At 35.2% G+C, this 20,049-nt stretch overlaps 1 long non-coding RNA gene across 1 annotated transcript; it reads right to left on the bottom strand.

Moving 5' to 3' along the window:
• Positions 1-4,569: 4,569 nt before the first annotated feature.
• On the bottom strand, positions 4,570-19,580 carry LOC140498455 (uncharacterized). The gene is made up of 3 exons (XR_011965098.1): positions 19,516-19,580; positions 11,368-11,439; positions 4,570-4,938 (listed from the first exon to the last, which is right to left on the bottom strand). It is a non-coding gene; the product is annotated as an uncharacterized lncRNA (long non-coding RNA).
• Positions 19,581-20,049: the final 469 nt, after the last annotated feature.

Raw genomic sequence — 20,049 nt, 5'->3', positions numbered from 1 at the left:
ATTGCTTGCCCTCCAAAGGGAAGGGGTGGGGAGGGAGGCAGGAAGAGAAGTTGGAACTCAAAATTTTAGGAACAACTGTCGAGTACTGTTCTTGCCACTAGGAAATAAGAAATAAAGGTAAAGGGGTATAGAATGGAGACAAGGGCAGTGATGGATGATAGAAGAGAGGGCAGATTGGCAGACAGGGGCAATTAGAACGCTTGGAGTTTTGGGGTAGGGGGAGGGGACAAAAGGGGAGAAAATTTGGAACCCAAAATTTTGTGAAAATGAATGTTAAAAGTTAAATAATAAAAAAAAAAAAGAAGTAGAATTAGCCAAATGGTGGAGCAGGTTCAAAAGCTCACTGAACAAAACAGTTTGTTGAAAGAGATAATTGAGTTCAGGGAAATGAAAGACTTTGAGATAAAACAAATAGTTAAAAAATAAAATCAAAAGTTTGAAAAAAATGGAAGATAATATGAAACATCTCATTGGAAAAACAACTGACCAGGAAAATAGATCCAGGAGAAGCAATTTAAAAATTATGGAACTACCTGAAAGCTATGATCAAAAAAAGATCCTAGATATTATCTTCTATGAAATTATCAAGGAAAACTGCCCTGATATTCTAGAACCAGAGGGTAAAATACATATTGAAAGAATCCACCAATCACCTCCTGAAAGAGACCTGAACAGAGAAACTCCCAGGAATATTGTGGCCAAATTTCAGAGTTCCCAGATCAAGCAGCTAGAAAGAAACAATTCGAGTATTATGGAAATACAATCAGGATAATACAGGATCTGGCAGCTTCGACATTAAGGGATTGAAAGTCTGGGAATAGGATGTCCTAGAAGTCAAAGGAACTGGGATTAAAACCAAGAATCACCTACCCAGCAAAACTGAGTATAATACTTCAAGGGAATGAATGGTCATTCCATGATATAGAGGACTTTGGAGCATTCATATTGTGGAAAGACGAGAACTGCATAGAAAATTTGAATTTCCAACACAAGAATCAAGAGAGGCATGAAAAGGTACACAGGAAAAAGAAATCATAAAAGGCTTTCTAAAGCTGAAATGTTTACATTCCTACATGGAAAGAAAATATTTATAACTCTTGAATCTTTTCTCAGTATTTGGATAGGTGGAGGGATTGTACATGCACACACACACACACACACACACACACACAGAAGAGAGTGCAGATTGTTTTGAATTAGAAGAGCCACACAAAAAAATAATAAAATTAAACTTAAGGGCCAAGGGAGGAAAATACTGGAAGGAGAAAGGGAGAAATAGAATGGGGCAGGCTATAACTCATAAAAGAGAGAAGAAAAATCTTGTTTAATGGAGGAGAAAAGGGAGAAAGGGAGAGGGGAAAAGTGAAGCTACTATCTCCACATATGGCTGAAGGAGGGAATAACATACTCACAAAATTTAATATCAAAATCTATCTTACAGTACAGAAAAGTAGGGGAGGAGGCGACAAATGGGGTGAGGGGAATGATAGAAGGGAGGGCAAATGGGAGAAGGGAGTAACTAGAAATAAACACTTTTGGGAAGTGACAAGGTCAAATGAGGGAATAAAAGACAAAAAAAATAAGGGGAGATAGAGTAGGATAGAGGACAATATAGTTATTATTACACAACATGATTATTATGAAAATCTTTTGCAAAATGGCATATTTAGTCTGTATTGAATTGCTTGCCTTCTCAATGGGGATGGGGAGGGAGGGAGGAAGGGAGAGATGTTGGAATTCAAAGTATTAGTAACATGTTGAGAATTTTTATTGCATAGAACCGGGAAATAAGAAATACAGGGAATGGGGTATAGAAATTTATCTTGCCCTACAAGAAAAGAGAGAAGATGGGGATGAGGGAAGGGTGGGGTGTGATAGAAGGGAGGGCTCATTGAGGGAAGGGGTAATCAGAATGCAAGGTATTAGGAAGCAGGGAGAGGGGAGTTTTGGGGATAAAAATTGGACATGTTTCAAAGTGATGTAAAAGCAATTAGTATTAAAACAATTGACTGAGTTAACTACTGAGAATAAATCAAAGACACCTTTAGTTTGGGGGAAAGAATATTAGTCTAAATTTCTTAGAGGTAGGTAACCTCCAGTAAAATTTGGCATCGATGAAAATTAAAGTTTTAACGGTAAATTTGATTTTATGATTGCTATTTAATCAAAGACTTGAACATGTATAGAAAGGCATGGAAGCCATTTAAAACTTGCCTCAAAGGATGTTCCTTAGCCAAAGTGAAATTATAGTCATATTTGAAACCTGGTTATTGGAACTTGCTATTTTAAGATGCTGTGGGACTATTAAGTGACTGTTCTTGTGAGACTAACTCCAGGTATGGATAGCAAGAAAGGCACTCTGAACCTTCAATTCATGATGCCAATAAGTCTGTGAGATGCTGCTATGAATTGAAAAAAAGGTGATCTCATGGGAAGGGTGGGAGAGGGGCTGTTTCTTCTGGGCTGAGTAAGGATTCTCCTGACTCAATTTCCCCACTGACACCTGATAGACTTAAAGCCTGAATGAATGCAAGTTGACAATCTACTCCTGCCTGGAACTGACATGAAGTTGGGGAGATATTGGTTCCCTGCCATGTCCCTACTCTTAGTGGCAATTTTCTATAGTCAAAAGGTTTGCAAGTTTAATACCAGATCTATTAAATTATAGATTGTTGGTAGGGGAACATCCCAGATTAAGTCTAAAATTAAGCTATTAGGCTTTTGGACTTTAGACCAACAACAATAAGTTAGCGTTCTTTAATTCTTAGTAATACTGTGGAGACAATTAGGTCAATGGCTTGTGAAGTTAGCATACATAAATATTATTTGTGTGTCAGTTGGTTAATGTCTTAAAAAAACTCTTTTGTGGTCTATATTGTAAATGCTTTAAAAAGAAGTATCACATGACCAAAAGTTGGGATTGTTTTATGTGATATGAACTGGTTAAAAATGAAAAATAAAAAAAAGATGATGTTCACCTCCTTGATTTCTTTTTTTTATATTTAGATTTATGTAGGTCTGAAAGGGGAAAGTTGAAACAAACCCTCCAGTAGTACAGTTTTACTATTTCCTCCTATAATTCATTTAACTTTTCCTTTAAAAATCTGGATGCTATGTCATTTGGTGTATATAGGTTTAGTATTGATATTCACTGTTTATGGTTCAATTGGGGTTTCTCTGTTGGTGAATGTAATTAAAGAAGTTTGTTGACCCCCAAAAGTTGCTTTCTTTTTAGAAAACCAGACCTAAGAATCTGTGCATCAGACTCTCCTGTGTATGCTGGCGTACTTACTGCTATAGATATTGACTAATGCTTCATGGTATTGAATGGTTTTTTCCTTGCTCTTTGAATTATTCCTTGACTTGAGATCTCTGGAATTTGACTATATTATTCCTAGAAGTTTTCATTTTTGGAATCTCTTTCATGTCATGATTGTGGATTCTTTGTATTTCTATTTTACCTTCTGGTTCAAAGATATCTGGGCAGTTTTCCTTGATAATTTCTTGACATTTTATATCTAAGATCTTTTGTTTCAAATCACAGTTTTCAGATAACCTAATAACCTAATAATTCTTAAATTTTCTTTCCTTGATCTATTTTCCAGAGTAATTGTTTTTCTGTTTTCATTCTTTTGATTTTGTTTTATTTCTTCATGTATCATGTCTCTTCATTAGCTTCCACTTGTCCAGTTCTAATTTTTAAGAAATTCTTTCAGTTAACTTTTGTACCTCTTTTCCCAATTGACCAATTTTGATTTTTAAGAAATTATTTTCATCAATGAATTTGTGTACTTTCTTTCTTTGGACTAATTCTATTTTTAATGTTTTGTTTTCTTCGACATTTTTGTGTCCTTTTTTTGTTTTGTTTTGCAAAGATGTCTTTTCCATAATTTTCTTCCTTTGCTTTAATTTCTTTGCCTACTTTTTCTTAGACCACTCCTATCTGATTTTGAGAATAATTTTTAATTCTTCTAGGAATTCTTGTTAAGCTTGCATTCAATTAACATTTTTAATGCTTTTTAGGATTGCTAACTACATTGTCCTCTTATGAGTTTGTTTTTCAATATTTCCTGTCACCATGAATTTTAGGCTTTGGTTCTTTTTTATGTTGATTGTTTTTCTAATTTTCTTACCCTATTTCTTAATTTGGAACTTAATGTTACTATTTGACTCTGTTCCCAGCATTCAAGGGTGGGGAAGGGGTGGGTGAGTGGAGGATGCAACTATCTCCAGCTTCAGGCATTTTTGCATTACCATTTTCAGAGCTATTTCTGGGGGTCTGAAAGTTTTGGGGGTTTTTGGTGCTTCTAAAGTTATGTGGTCTGGGGAGATGTTTGGTTATTGCTCCCTTTTGCTGACTTTTGATTATTATCCAGGCATATTCCTTGGGATTGTACTTGATATTGGTCCTGAGGGCCCCTTTTCCTTTGGGACCAGAAATGATAGTGTTCTTCAGTCCCTGATCCCTTGGGGCATGGAGTAATATTGTCTCATATAACTTCTACTCCCTCTTGACCAAAAGTGTTTCTCTTTGTCCTTGAACTATGACCCAGAAGCAGATAAAAGTGATGAAGTTGTATATCTGCTTCATTAGAATTTTAAATCCAGAACTAAGCTTTTTTCCCAATCTGGGGCAGAAATGGTTTGGTGGTATTGGGCTTAGGCCATGTTGAACATGATGGTTTTACAAGAGATGGGGTTGGGTACAATCTGACTCTTGCACCAAAGAGTTCATACACCTAAGAGAAGATCATCATGATTATAGCAACCTGGTACAGCTCACTGCTCTACCAAATGATGTCAAATTTGAGGACCTTTAGGTAAGTCTTGAGAGTGATCACTATGAGGAGGAAGCAATATCTTCCATTTGTTACACCCTGATTCAAAGGTCAGTTTGTCCTGTGGTAGTTATGGTTCTGTAGTACTCTTGGAATCAAACTGTTGAAAGAGAGGCATAAACAAAAAAAGTTACAGGTAGTGCTATGTTGAAGAATGATTACTTAAAAATATGGAATCCTACAACTTTAGCTTTTGAAAGGACTTTGAAATTATCTTAGTGTCATTTCATTCATGTTCAGCAAAACTAAGTGACTTGTCAAAGTTTGTATGGTTAGCTAATAGAAGCGCCATAAATAGATGCCATATGTGTTGACTAGAGAGCACTGGTCTTTTTACTGTTTTATTCTGCTTCTCTTATATAATTTATGCTAATTCAAATTGAGCACCAAATAACTGAAAGACCATTTAATAATAAGATAGTGTTGAGAATTTTAGGATCTCTTTCTTTTTAAATCATGATTTTGTGTTTCATGACTGTATACATACATATATATATATATATATATATATATATATATATATATATATATATACATATGTATATGTAGACGTATGTTTGGGTATGTATGTATGTAATCAAAATTATGGCTCCTGGCATATAAAATTACTTATTATGTCATCAAGAATAAGATTTCATTACAGAACTGTATATGTACTCTGGAGAGTTCACTTGCTTTTGTAGGCAAAAACTAAAAACTATTTTGGGATATTCACTTCTTTATATCCCAATTGTGCATCCAGTGAACAAATACACATTTATCAAGCATTTTTGAGGTACCGTTTGCTGTACTTTGATATTCAGAGCATGAAGAAAACATGAAAAACTCAGCCACTGCCCTCAGTAAATTTACATTTCTTGAGAGATAGGAGTATTTTTGTTTTTTCCTTTATGTGTAATGATGTAAAGTGCTGGGCTCACAATTAATCAAATAATCAACAAGCGTGTATTAAGTGTTTGCTATGAACAAAACACTGCTAAGAGTTGGAGATATGAAGCAAAAAAAGAGTACTTGCCCACAAGAGGCACACATTCAAATGAGGAAAATGATATAATTAATTCCATACATTCAACTTATATGCAAGACAGAGAGAAGATAACCTCTGAGGGAAATCACTTGCAGCCATGAGGAATGAGAAAAATCTCTTGACAAAAAACTATAATTCAACTGAAACTCTTTGAAATGCTATTAATAGAATAAATTGACTCTAAATCTATGATCCTTTGAAGTCCATAAGATGGCAATCAGTTTCTTAAAGGTATACAACTCTACTATCAGTGATTTACTTTCATTTAAATAATTGGTTCAAGATGATAACAATGAAAGCATTGCATAAAATTAATATAAATGAATAAATTTTAGATTTGACTAGTGCCTTAGGAAGAGAGGATTATTTATATTTCCTACTCTTTTATTGAATCAATAATATCACAAAAGACAAAAATATGCTCTACTAATGAAGGAAATTTGTTCTATCATGGTTTTCTCATATGTGCTCATCAGAGAGCAAATACTGCTATAAGTCTCTATTGACTTCCACAAATGCCATTCACTAAATATCAAAATCATCTCCAAATATTCATTTAAATGAATGTCTCACATTCCATCAATCAACAAGTACTTATTAAGTGCTTATTATATACTAGATATCATGATAAAAGATACAAAGTTAAAAATAAATACTTCTGGCTTGCAAAGAGTTTATGTTTTCTTTTAAGGGAGACAGCACACACATATAAATAAATACACTAAGTACTAAATAAATTTAAGCTAGTTTAGGGACAAAGGGAACAAACACTTGGGAAAATTAGAAATAGTTTCATAAGGAAAGTAACTAGCATTATGCAATGAAAGACATTAACAAACAAACAGAAGAATTTATCCTTTATTTAGACTCCAGAGAGATACTAGATCTTTTTTAGGAAGGGAGTGACACAGTGCTATGAACACTTAAATCATTTAGATAACCATGAAAGATAGAAGTGTGTATGTGTGTGTGTATGTGTGTGTGTGTGTGTGTGTGTGCACATGTTTGAAGGGAGGGATTTGAAGTAGGAAGATTAAGTAGGAGGTCCATGCAATAATCCAGGTAATAGCTGATGAGGGCCTGAATCAGGGTGGTAATTGTATGACTAATGAAAAAGGGATGGATAGGAGAGATGTTGTGGAGATAGAAAAGGCAATATTGTATTTGTTTCGATTTGTGGGGGGAATAAATGAGCAAAGGAGAACTTAGATGACAAGGAGGATATTAATGTCCTTGGCAGAAGAGAGTTTGGAGGAAAAGAATTAGTGTTGATTTAGTAGTTTTGGATTTGAGATATCTATAGGAAATCCAAAATTAAAATTCTACTAGGTAGTGGCAATAAGGAACTCATAGAGTTTGGGTCAATGCAAGGAATCTCCGCATCATCTGCATAGAGATGATAATTAAACTGTGTGGTTGATAAGGTCTCCAAGTGAGAAAGTTTAGAGAGACAACAGAAGAAAATCCAAGGAAGTGTCTCAGGGAAAAGCCTTGAAGAACACCCATACTTGGGAAGTATGACATGGGAAAAGATCCAGACAAAACAAACTGTGATGGGTAGGTCAAATATGTAAGTGGACAACCACTTCCAGAGTAACAGAATTTCAGAGGAGAGAGCATCTGTGCTGTTGAATGTTGCAGAAAGGTCAAGGAATAGGAGGATTGAGAAAAGGCTATCATATCTGGAAATTAAGTAATGAATTGAGTAGGTGTCCAATAGTGAGTTTTCTCAATTAGGAAGAATAATGCTGGTTAGGAAATTATTCAGCTGCACACTATTTTATATTATTACTACTGGCATTTGTTGTGATAAATACGTATCTATATTATGATACTTTAGAATATACTTTGGGCAAAGGTAGAGAATTGCACTTTGGGGACATCTATTTTTTTTTTTTTGGAAAATTTCTCAAAATGCCTGTGAGTAAATCTAATTAAAATTAAAAGTGACTGTTTGGCCTTGAGTGAATGTGTTGGTAAACAATTAAAAAATGTGAAGTCTTTCTTTTTCCTCTGAGGTCTCCTTACTGCTTTTGGTTACATATCTCTTCCTACTGGTGCTCATATACCCTCAGGGTACTACCATCTGTTCTATGTGTCACTATTTCTCCTACACACAAACCCCCTTGCTTGTAAGCATTTCATCTGCACAAAATATTTCCTTTGTTGCTGCCTTTGTTGCTCTTACAGCCTATACGTTCTGTTTCTGAGACCATTTCACATTCTATGCAGACTTTGAGCACAACAAAGGGAACACCTTTAGGCATCCTGAAATCACAGGAGCTATTCCTCTTTTCCCATCCATTTGAGTGACACATACTCTTATTCTTCTGGGGGAAGGGAGGGCCGTTGTATGGATGAGGTAGGGAGTATTACCAATCTAGATTGTGGAAAAGTTTTGTTCTTTTCTCCCTGTTTTCTCTTAACACCATCCCTTTTCAGTTTTGAGTGTCATGAGAAGAAATGTGCAATCTAGAAGCAGTTCTATCTGGAAGCAGTCATCCTAGAAGGTACTTAATGATGGACTGGGATTATTGGGGCCAAGGCTTTTCTGCAGCATGATACCTGGTCTGGGAGCTTATCATTGAGGATATTATTGTCCTTTTCCTTCTTTGCAATCATTTATTTCTTTGACTTGGCAACTGATCTCATTTAGCCTAGAAATATTTCTAATTCAGATAGGGCCAACATTCACAGGTTACTTTTTAGTCACATAGTCAAACCAAGAGATTTCACGTCAGTATGTATTACTTGACCAGACAGAACACATCAACAACCTGCTGACTTGTGAATTGAAGAGGGTAAAGAGAGGTGGTTGTTTTGCCTTTTGAAAGTACATAATTCTTTTAGTGGCCACAAACGTCCTATGAAAACAAAGGCCCATTTATTTGATACCAACATTTGAATTATATTTCTAAATGCCACTTAAACATGGAGTACAAATCACCAAAGTACTGGAAAAATTAATAATATCCAAGAGAAAATAGCAAAGAGAAAATAACAAGAGAAAAATAACAAAATTATGTCATGGCATTTTACAATAAAAAGATAGCATAAGCTGGTCATGTGGCATCAGAGAAGGATAACAGGATGAAATCCATAGTGCTTCACCAGTATCTAACCATTTCAGGGAAAAATGAAGATGAATTCCATTTGGAAATCTCACAGTAAGATATATACAAGAATTTCACAGAAAGGGTAGAAATGGTTGGATCATGGTATGTATCAATAGAAGGAACTCTGAAGACATTGAGTCCACAGAGTATTTGAGTATGTTGAAGTCACTAAATGTAATACTAGTAAGATATAAATGAATTTGGATATTCTACTCAGATCTGAGCAAGTAACTTTCAATGACTTATGGCTTAATTTACCTAAGCTTAGCAAGAAAGAAAGAAATTAAACTTTCATATACCCAATCTTTCTTCCTCTCTAACTACTCCCTCCTCACCTCTGCCAATGCTTTGTGGAAGTATAGAATTCCATCAGTCTCATTAGATATGTCGTCCTCTTCATGTGAAAACTCACATCTCTTTACCAGCCTTTTAACCATGATGGCACACAGTAGTAAATTCTGCTTACTGGATTTTGAGAGCCGGTCTGATTTATTATTCTCACAGAAAGTGATTTTCCTAAAGTGCAGATCTAACCATGTCACACACATTCCCTAATTTCAATCATCTTCAGTATCAAATACAAAATCCTCTGTTTGGCATTCAAAGCCCTTCATAACCCAACCCATCCTAACTTTCCAGTCTTCTTACACCACCCTCCCAGTCATGTCATTGATTCAGTGATACTGGCCTCCTTGTTCCCCAAACAGGATGCTGCATTTTTTTGTCTTAATCATTTCTCCTGGAATTCCTTTTCTTCACATCCTGGATTACTTTAGTTAACATAAATTTCATTTTCTGCAGAAGTGTCAGATAGCTAGCAAAACTTGCAAGCATGGGCATCAATATTTGGCCCACAGGAATCCATTTCTTTTTGCATTTTGCTTCACTATTTTTGTGATACCTCTTAATTCTAATGCTTTCCTGCTCTGTTAGGGGCAGCTAGGTTGTGAAGTGGACAGAGCACCAGTGCAGGAGTCAGGAGGGCCTGAGTTCAAATCTCACCTCAGACACTTGACACTCACTAGCTATGTGACCTTGGGCAGGTCACTTAACCCCAACTGCCTCATCCTGGGTCATCTCCAGTTATCCTGTGAATATCTGGTCACTAAATTCAGATGGCTGTGGCGGAGAAGTGAGGTTGGTGACCTGCACAGCTCTCCTTCACTCAAAACAAAAAGTCAAATGCAAGTCATGTCATTATTTCTCTCATGTCATGGTCTTCTTTGATAACGAAGGGCGAACACACACTTAACTCCTGCTCTGTTACTAATCCCCCCCACCTCTTTATTTAACTTATTTCTACATAATTGTTTGCCAACAGTCTTCCCCATTAGATTGGGAGTTCTTAGAGGTCAAGAACTGTCTTTTGTTTTTCTTTGTATCTCCAGTGCTGCCTCGGATATAGTTGGTGCTTAACAAATGTTTATTCACTCCCTGACTGAGATATGGTCTTTGTTTTTATTGTGACTATAGGTTAATAAGCTGTTTAGCTAAAGAAATGCTACTTTATCAACTTAAGGGTACAAAAGGGGAGAGGAGGAAGAAAATGAATAACAAGTTGTTTTTTTCTTAGAATTGTTTAATTATGCTAATATATGAACATTTCAAATTGGCTTTATTAGTATCCTGTGATTATATCCTTTCTCTGTCTAATATATTCCTTTACAACAACAATTTCATTAACTTTCTCAAACATTTATTGAGCACCAACCATGTGCCAGACAGTAGTAGGAGTACAAAAAAAGAAAAAAGACAGGACAGTAAGGCAGGAAATTATATGAATTAACTTAAGAAGTGGGATTAGATTGCCTAGGATTTTAAATGTCAGGCTAAGAATTTTCTATTTTATCTCAGAGTTTATTTTAAGAAATTGGAGTAGGTTAGCAATACAGTCAAATTTATGTTTTTAGGATATTAATTTGGCAGCTCTGTTGAGGACATGTTGGAGAAGAGAAAGACAAGACAGGGATACTACTGCAAGAATCTAGGCAAATGATGATGAGGGCTTGAACCAGGATAGAGACTTTGTGAGTGGAGAGTAAGAATATGTGAAATATCATTGTGGGAGAAGTTGCAAAACTAATTAGTATGATTTCAAGGTGTTGAGCTTATGTAAATGGAAGAATGGTGGTCCTGTCAAAAGAAATGAAAAAGTTTGGAAAAAATATGATGAGATGGGATTCTCTGCATAACAAATCGTTGTGAGTACAAAGGAAATTGAAAATTAGTTTAATGGAAATTAAACACCATTATTTTTTGAGAGGGATATACATCAGAGTATATGTTACAATTGATAAATAAATACATGCAAATACAGATATTTGCCTGAGCATTTGTGGTAACCAATGTTCCATTGTTTCAAATCAGCTTCATTTCTTATACTCACTTGTGTTCCTGGTATTGTCAATGTCCAGAGTAAACACTGTAATGTCTAAAGGATAAACATTCTGATTCATACCTAGAGATCAGATAAATTGAAGAGATACAAAAGAGAAAATATTACTAGAGTAATAAAAATTCTAGAAATCCTGAACAGATGACAAATGTTATTAGATGCTTACTGTAAAGTGGACACTGTAAGAGGGTACAGAGATACAAAAATAAAAATGATAGTTCATACTTTGGAGGGGATGAAAAAACAAGTATAACAATAAATCAGATACAAGGTACAGCATAATAAATGTGTATAGTAACAACTCCTACCTCAATGGGTTGATATGGAGTTCAAAAGAAATAATATATTTAAAACACTTGACAAACATTAAAATTCTACATAAATGAGAGCTTTTATCATTATTATTATTATTAATATTAAGTGTTATGAGAAATTCAAAAATGGAGATATCACTTCCAGATGGTATAGAGGTGTAGGTGACATTCAATGCCAAAATTCCACAATTCTCCTGGGAAAAAAGGCAAGCATATACAATGAAATACTATCTAGCACTAAAGCACAGGTAAAAAGACTAGCAAATTGAAATCTAGGTTATAAAACTTCTCTCAGCAATCTAATTCTTGAGAAAAATTAAAAGTAATTGAAAAATTAAACACGAATTCAATTATATATCTTTTATGTAAAATTGTATCACTCATGATCAGAAGAGAACACATCTCTGAAGTTATCATCCATACTATAAAGTCAGATAACCAAGTGATCAGCACACTGGAAACCCCCCCCCCCCCCAAAAAGCCATAGTTTAGTGTTAAATGATAGTTTTATTTGAAGGAAGAGAAACATTTCAATAGGAAAAATATACAGAAAGTGTGTTCCATGCATTGAGGATAGGGTGGGGAAGGCCTGTGTGAATAAGGCAAAAGAGAACTGAAAAATGAGACTGACAGATAAATAGCAATCTATTCTGACTGGAAGGTAGAGTGTGTGAAGGAACATGAAGCTGTAGAACAAAACTGGAAAAGTAGATTTAGTACACATAATTGAAAGTCTGAAATGAGAGACTGCTTATGTTTTTTAGACCAGGAACATTATTCCATTGATAAAGGGATTCCCAGTGAAGAAAGAACCTCTAGTAATACAGACCATTATCTAATCAGCATTTTATAGTCTTTTAAAAATACTTGGGTCATAAAGATGTTGAGTGAGAGCCCAAGCCATTTAGTATGGTAATATGAGATGGATTGATTTTATGATATTGTGAGGGGAAAATGGAACTTTCCCTGGATTGCAAGTTTTCAAGCATATGTCTTTCCAGGCAAAATCAAAATAACAGTGTAGTGACAATGATTCCTTTATCAATCTCTGGGGTTAGCAAAGGATTTATTGGAATGATTCAGATGGGGTTGTTTTCCAGGAACTTCAAGTCTGTTTCCCTTTCAAAGAGAATTAAGAAGCACCAGAAGAAAACAATGTCGAAACTGCTACATCCAAAGTCTCAAAGAAAAATGTAGCTTGATCTCAGGCACCAAAAGAATTCTTAGAAGGGTTCAAAAAGCATTTTCAAACTCAAGTAAGAGAAGTTCAGGAAAATGATAAAAAGAAATTAATGTCAGGCAAGAAAAAGATGAAAAAAAGAGTCAACAGTCTGGTGAAGGAGGAACAAAAAATAATTAAGAAAATAACACCTTAAAAACAGAATAAGCCAAATGGCAAAAGGGGCAGACGAGTCCATTGAAAAGAAGAACTCATTAAAAGTATCATGGAGTCACAGTCAGGATATCAAAGTATTTAGCAGTTTCTATATGAAAAGATCAGAGTGCATGGAATATGACATTCCCAAGAGCAAAGGCACTAATATTACAACCAAGACAAATCAACCCAGGAAAACTCAGTATAATTCTTAAAGGGGAAAATTGATATTCAAAATAGAGGATTTTCAAGCATTACTCACGAGAAGACACACAGCGTGTAAATGTTCAGGTTAGAATTGAACTTAGGTCTTCCTTATTTCAGGTCAAGAGCAATATGTAACTGCCTGGTGTCCTCTCCAAAAGCCTGGTGTCTTAGAGGAATCCTCATTTCTCTGTTTTGTGGAAGACTGGTACATGGAACTCTCAAACTTGAGGACAGCTTGTTTTACGAAGAAATGCCTTTTCTTGCATGACCAGAATCTATAGTCACACTGTACTTCCTTCCTTCCTCCTTGATATAAGAAGTTGTGAAGCAGGATTAGTATGTATTCTTTTGGAAATCTGGAATTCAGGACTTTCAACCATACTGAATGTATGTTTTGTTTTACTCCATAGCTGCCACTTTACAGATTGAGAGGCTATGCCAGTACTTCTTATAGAATTAGGAAAACAGTTTGTCTTATAGAAATTCTGATCTCACTTCATGTGGACAAAAGCACATGGAACTTCTTTCTCAAGGAAGCCATCATTGACTCCAAGAAAATATTCCCCTTTCTCTCCAGAATTCAGGCCCACTTTTTTCTTTATAACATTCCTTCCTATTCTCCAAATGAGTATGGGGCAATATTGGGAAGGAAAAGTGAAATATGGGAATAAAGACCTTTGTAATTGAAGACTACCTTTGCTAGACCATCACCAAAGGGTGGGTCTACCTATAAATGTTAGTCATAATATCCTAAGCCCTTCAATTCATTCTTATCTAAGGAGAAAAAATTTTGAGGAGGCACAAAAGGTAATGCTGATATCTTCCAATTAGCAGTTAACAAGTTTTTATTTGAAGAATCCCTTTCAATAACAGCTATACACACACATACGCACACACACGTATATGCACATTTATATGTATATTTATATACGTATATGTGTGCATATACATGTGTGTATCTATGTACATATAGATAGTGAACTCCTGGGCAATTTAATACACTACTCATAATATTCTACAATTAATTACTGCTTAAAGCTCCACATAAGAATTTTTGCATGAATGATTCGTATAATCATGTTGAACTCCCAAGGGGGTTGCAAATCACAAAACAGGAAATACTACTTCAAAGAAAGGTGCAAGTAAAATCCTAAACACCGTTCAGACAAAGCTAATCAATTTGATCAGAAAGCTTCACTGATCAACTCCCATCTTAATTTATAGAGTTGTTGTGGGACAAAATGAGAAAATAAATCAAATTCCTTTGTAAAATTTAAAAGCCTTATAAATTTTAGCTGTCATTATAGAAATGTCAATAGGTAGTATCAGTAGAACTTGATGATTGGCATGATCTTCTTAAGATATGTAGAGAACCTGACAGGAACTCAGAGGTGGAAGGAAATACAGAAGTCAGATATTCTTAAACTAAAAAAAAGAAAAAATCCTCTACCATGTCTGGACAATCTTTTCTACATGTCCTCCAGTCTCCATCTCAAGAGCTGCATTAGCATACAGGAATCTATGGCTTTGTGAGATGGCATATGCCCCTTCTGAACAGTTGTGATTTTCCAAATTTTTTTTTCTTAAATTGATTCAGAAATTTTTTTTGTAAATTTGTTTTCTTAAATTAACTGATTTATATTATTGCAACTTCCAGCCATTATTTCAAATCATGTACTCTGAGATCGGGTATTGTGCATCCAAACACTCTTATCTGAAGCCCAATGTCATGCTCTCCATTCTTTTTATCAGACGAAACATTCCTACTTCTTAAATAAGGACTGATAGGGTAGGATCTTCAGTTCAAACATGATTCTGGTTACCTTTATCTGGACTTGTTCCATGTTGTCATTAATGAGCAGAGAACAGGCAAATCTGTGTTTGTGTGTTGATTCTGATATTTACTAGTTGTGAGTCAAGAGGAGGGTAAGTGAAGGGAATAAGCAGCTAAAAATAGCGCTTATGTGTTAGACACTGGGCTAAGTGCTTTACAGATATCTTGTTTGATATTCACGACAATCCTGTGAGATAGGTGTTATTGTTACCCTCACTTTTTGGTTGAGGAAACTGAGGAAAGTGGAGGCTAAATGATTTGCTCAAGATCACATACCTAGTTTCTAAGGCTGAATTTGAACAGAAACAGAATTTGAAGAAAATCATTTAACATTTAACCTTTTAGTTTCCTAATCATTACCATGTGGGGATAATATTTCCTGCATGACCTACCTCAAAAAAGTGCTGTATGTCAAATAAAATAATATGTGTAAAATACCCAGCAAATTTTAAGTGGTATGTAAATATTTGGCATTGTTATTATAAAATATAGCACCCCAAACGGAATATAATGTCACAGATGTGAGCTGAGCATTCTATTCTCACTTCCCTTGTTAGAACACTATGTTTCTGTAAATATAGCTCCAAATTAAATTATTTTTCTGGGTTGCAATGTCATAATGTTGATCTCTGGTTGTACCTGAATTGCAATAAGGCCTCAGATCATCTTCAGACCGATTATTGTCTAGTCACATTTCCCCCATCCTATAGTTTTGCATTGCTTTGTGAATTCATGAACAGAACTTTTATTTATTTTAATATTATCTTAATTGTATTTCCTCTATTACTTTTGTCACACTGAGACCTTTTGGAGTCCCAACTCCAGAGGTTGATATTGTGTTAAATACAATTTATTTCCCTGCCACCTACCCTACTCTTTTGGTCTGTATCATTTTAAAATTGTTTAAGCATTTATTTCTTAAATGAACAAGGGTCAAGAACAGGTATCTATGTAAATCTATTAGTGGATAGGTCCTATCTCTCATTCTCAAAGGTTATTCAAAGGCTCCTGAGAGTGATGTAGTAAATGTGCATGTCAGCTCTTTTCCTTACTCAGAGATGTATGAAGTTTATCTCTGCCTGATCACCTGATCTCATATCATTCCCTCCTTCAAAACCCTTTAGCACTCCCATGTAGCATCTCCATTCAATCACAAACTCCTTGTCTATCTTTTAAGATTTCCCATAATCTTGTTCCAATCTTTATTTCTAGCTTTGTTCACCTTTATGATTTCACATGATATTCACCCTCATGTGCTATGTGATTAGTGACTCTGGTTTTCTTTTTCTTCCTGGAACAAGACCATCCATCTCCCCAGGCTTATTCACTGGCTGTCTTCCATGCTTAGAATTATCTCCTTCCTCATCTCTATTTCCTAGCTTCTCTGGTTTCCTTACCATCCAAGATAAAACATCTCACTTTATTGAAAAAGAAATTCAACCATTTTTATGATCCTCCTGCATGGTATTTTTACCCTATTTATTATCTTAAAATTAACCTCAAGTCAATGTTTTTATACTGTTTTTATGTTGTACCCTCCAGATTGCTGTGAGCTCTTTGATAATAAAGTCTGTCTTTTATCTGTGTATTCCCAGCTTTTAGTATAGTACCTGACCCAGAGTCCTAAATTAAATAATGCTTTTTAAATGACTGAGTCTTGTCAGATTAGATTATTATTCTCCAAACTTTACATTCCTTTTCCCATCACTGAATGCTTGTTCAATTTTTTTCAAATGACTTGAATATATGCCTTCTGTGAATCTATATCTTCCCTCAAGTCTTATTTCAGAGGCCTTCCAGTCTATAAGACCTCAAACTTTCTTTTGTTTTCTTACCTCTATTCATACTACATTCCCCACCAACCAAAAATAATGACTAGAAAAAATTTGCTTATTGTACATGAAATAAACCTCTATAAAATCATATTTAAGGAAATTATTTGAAATGATCTATTTCAGACTGTGTGACTTAGGACATACCATTTAACCTCTCTAGGCAACTCACTAAGATTCTAAGTTTCGGAGAAGCTGTAAACCTGTACTGATAGTGATATAATCACAGGCCTAGTTTGAATTAATATGCCTAATTATCTTGTACATGTTGTTTGAAAACAACAAACACATTGCAGTTGGTTGGTTTTTGTCCTTCATTCTCTAAGAGGACGAAAATGATATCACTATGTCAGAGTCAAGTTACAGTGTCTGTATAGGTGCTCAGATCAACATAAATTCAGAATGTTCTGCCACAGTTTGGGTACAAATAGGGTGTGTGCGAATTTGAGGTAAATTCCCTAATTTTGCACTTCTTTCATTTCTTTTGATCTACTTCAATTCTGCATTGCTCATAGAGCATGGCATCTCTTCTCTGATGATGGCATAAGATGCTGAATAGTCCTGTGCCAGTGTTACCCATCTCACACAATCAATTCCAAGGTTCTTAAAAAAAGACTTTGAGAGTGTCTTTGTTTCACTGCTTTTGACCACCATATAAGTACTTGCCCTGTGTGTTTTCCATAATAAAGAAAAAGAAAAGAAAAAACATTCCAGTAAATAATTAAACCCCCTTATAAAGTTCATTCCCTGAAAACAAAATAAATCAAACCAGTTAGATTGCAAATTGTTAACAGAAAACGGGAAATTGTCCTTTTACTTTGACTGTTTGGACAACGGGAACAGTTCCTGCTCTTGCGTAGGTTTTCTGTAATTTTCTTGACTGTTCCTAGATTCTCACCGGGCTATATATACCAATTCTGTTTTTGCTCATGTTCCAGGATTTGGGAATGGGGGGAAGTCACAATTATTTCTCCTCTTGTTTCTTTATTGGACTGAGGCTACAAATCAGGGCCAAAGAGATGGGACTGATACAAACTACATCTTATGCCCTCACTGGACCACAACACTACCAAGTTTGCTCCAATTAAATCAAAACAAAACACTGCCTGTTAGATGGATTAGAGTGGTGTTGACATGGATCTTGAACTTTCTAATTACCTGTCTGTATCAAACAACCTTATTATTATTTTGCCTAGATTCCTTCCTCAATAATTAACATATCCCCCCATCTCCCACTTTTCTCAAGTGTGTGATGCTGATGTCTTAGTGACAGAAAAACAAATACTCCCTCTAACATCAGCTGGCTGCACTCTTTCCATCTGCCTCAGGAATGCTACACTAATACCAACTTGAGATCTGCCCACCTCTTCCATTGTGTCACCTGGAATGCCTTTTCCATTATTAATGAATTTCCTTTTATTTTAAATGTCTTCCTTTCTTTATCCTTCAACCTTATGGATTCCATCTGATAGAACTGCATCCCTGGCTTTCTGCTTTCTGGTAACAATTACATTATCTATCAAATCTCCAGAGCATTTCCCCTCTTTTTTTCAACGAGTATAACATTTATCTCATTCTTCCTCTCCATCCCAACTCTTTCATTCTAGGGGACTTCATGTAACAGTGTTCAATATTCACAAGTATGTCTCAAAGATGTATCTTTGAGTCACTCCTTTTCTCACTCTATATTACCTTTTCTGGAAAGCTTTTTAGCTCCTGTGGGTTCAATTATAATTTCTATACTGATGACTCTTAAATATATACATCTATCTCTCACTATATTTGCTGATGTTCAACTGCCTTTGGACATATTGAATTTGGTATCTCAAAACATCTCCAATTAAACAGAACTCATTAGCCTGTTCTGACACATAGTAGGTACTTAATTAAAGTTTCCATGTCCCCCTTGGTAAATGAGTTCAATTATTTATTATTTTCTACTCTTGAATCATTTATTCCCTTGTGTTATCACCAATTATGCTTTTCCTAATCTCTATTCACACTTCTATACATATGTTGCTTAAAGGTACTTCAGGAAATCATTGAATCACTATTGATTGTTCAACTAAAAATTTATGCTAGCTAATCTAATCTGAGCCTTCACAAAAGTGAAACAATCCTCTTTAATTAATTTCCTTTCCCACTTACAATGTCAATTATTCTAGAACTTTCCTTTTTGCCTCTGATTTTCCCTTATTTCACATTTCTCTGATGTTATCTGTCACTTTTTAATTCTAGTCTTTCTTAATGAAATATCCCTTGATCATGACAAGATCAGTCCCTCTATATCTGTTCCCATCTTCTTCAGTAGGTTGTCCCCACTATCATCCCCACTATCTCTTTAATCCTCAATGCGTCCTTTTCCAGTGGCTCTGTCCCTGCTTCTAAAAAGCTTGCACAAGTTTCCTGATCCTTAAAACAATACTAGATCCAAAAATTCTTAAGAGCTATCATCCAATATCTATAATTGGTGCTTCCATTCCTTCTCACTCTTTTAAATGCTTTGGAATCTGGTTTTCAGCTGAAACTTCTCTCTTCAAACTTTATATCTCTCCAATAATCTCTGAATGTCCATACCTCTTGCCTTCTTAGTCTCCATTTGTATTGACTTCTCTGCAACACTTGATACCATTGTCATGTCCTCCTGGATGAGAAGAGGAGAAAGAAAGTCTCTCATATTATGATGAATAGTGTGTTTCCATGACATTGGAATGTCATTTTTATGCCTGTCTGAAAATTCCTTGTCAGTCTCTTCGTGGACATTCATAAGGATAATGCCCATTAATTAAAAGTATTCTCCAAGCTTCTATCCTCAGATCCTCTGGCTCTTGTTCTTACTCTCACTCTCTCACTCTCCTCTCACCTCTCCTTTTCCATTCCTCTATCTCTCTGTCTATGTCTATCTATCTTTCTCTTTCTAATCTTATCAGACCCCATGGATTCAGTTATAAGGTATGTGAAGATCAATTTCAAATATTTCCATCTAGCTCAAGTCTCTTTCCTTAGACACAGTGCTTTATCACCAATTGCTTGTTGAAGTTTTCCAACAGTTGGTCTAAGTTAGGGAACATGTCAGACTCCATATGTACAAAACATCACATTTTATTTATG

The sequence above is a fragment of the Notamacropus eugenii genome, chromosome 4 (assembly GCF_028372415.1).
Source record: "Notamacropus eugenii isolate mMacEug1 chromosome 4, mMacEug1.pri_v2, whole genome shotgun sequence".
NCBI lineage: Eukaryota > Metazoa > Chordata > Mammalia > Diprotodontia > Macropodidae > Notamacropus > Notamacropus eugenii.
This window is presented reverse-complemented; position numbering and strand designations above follow the sequence as displayed.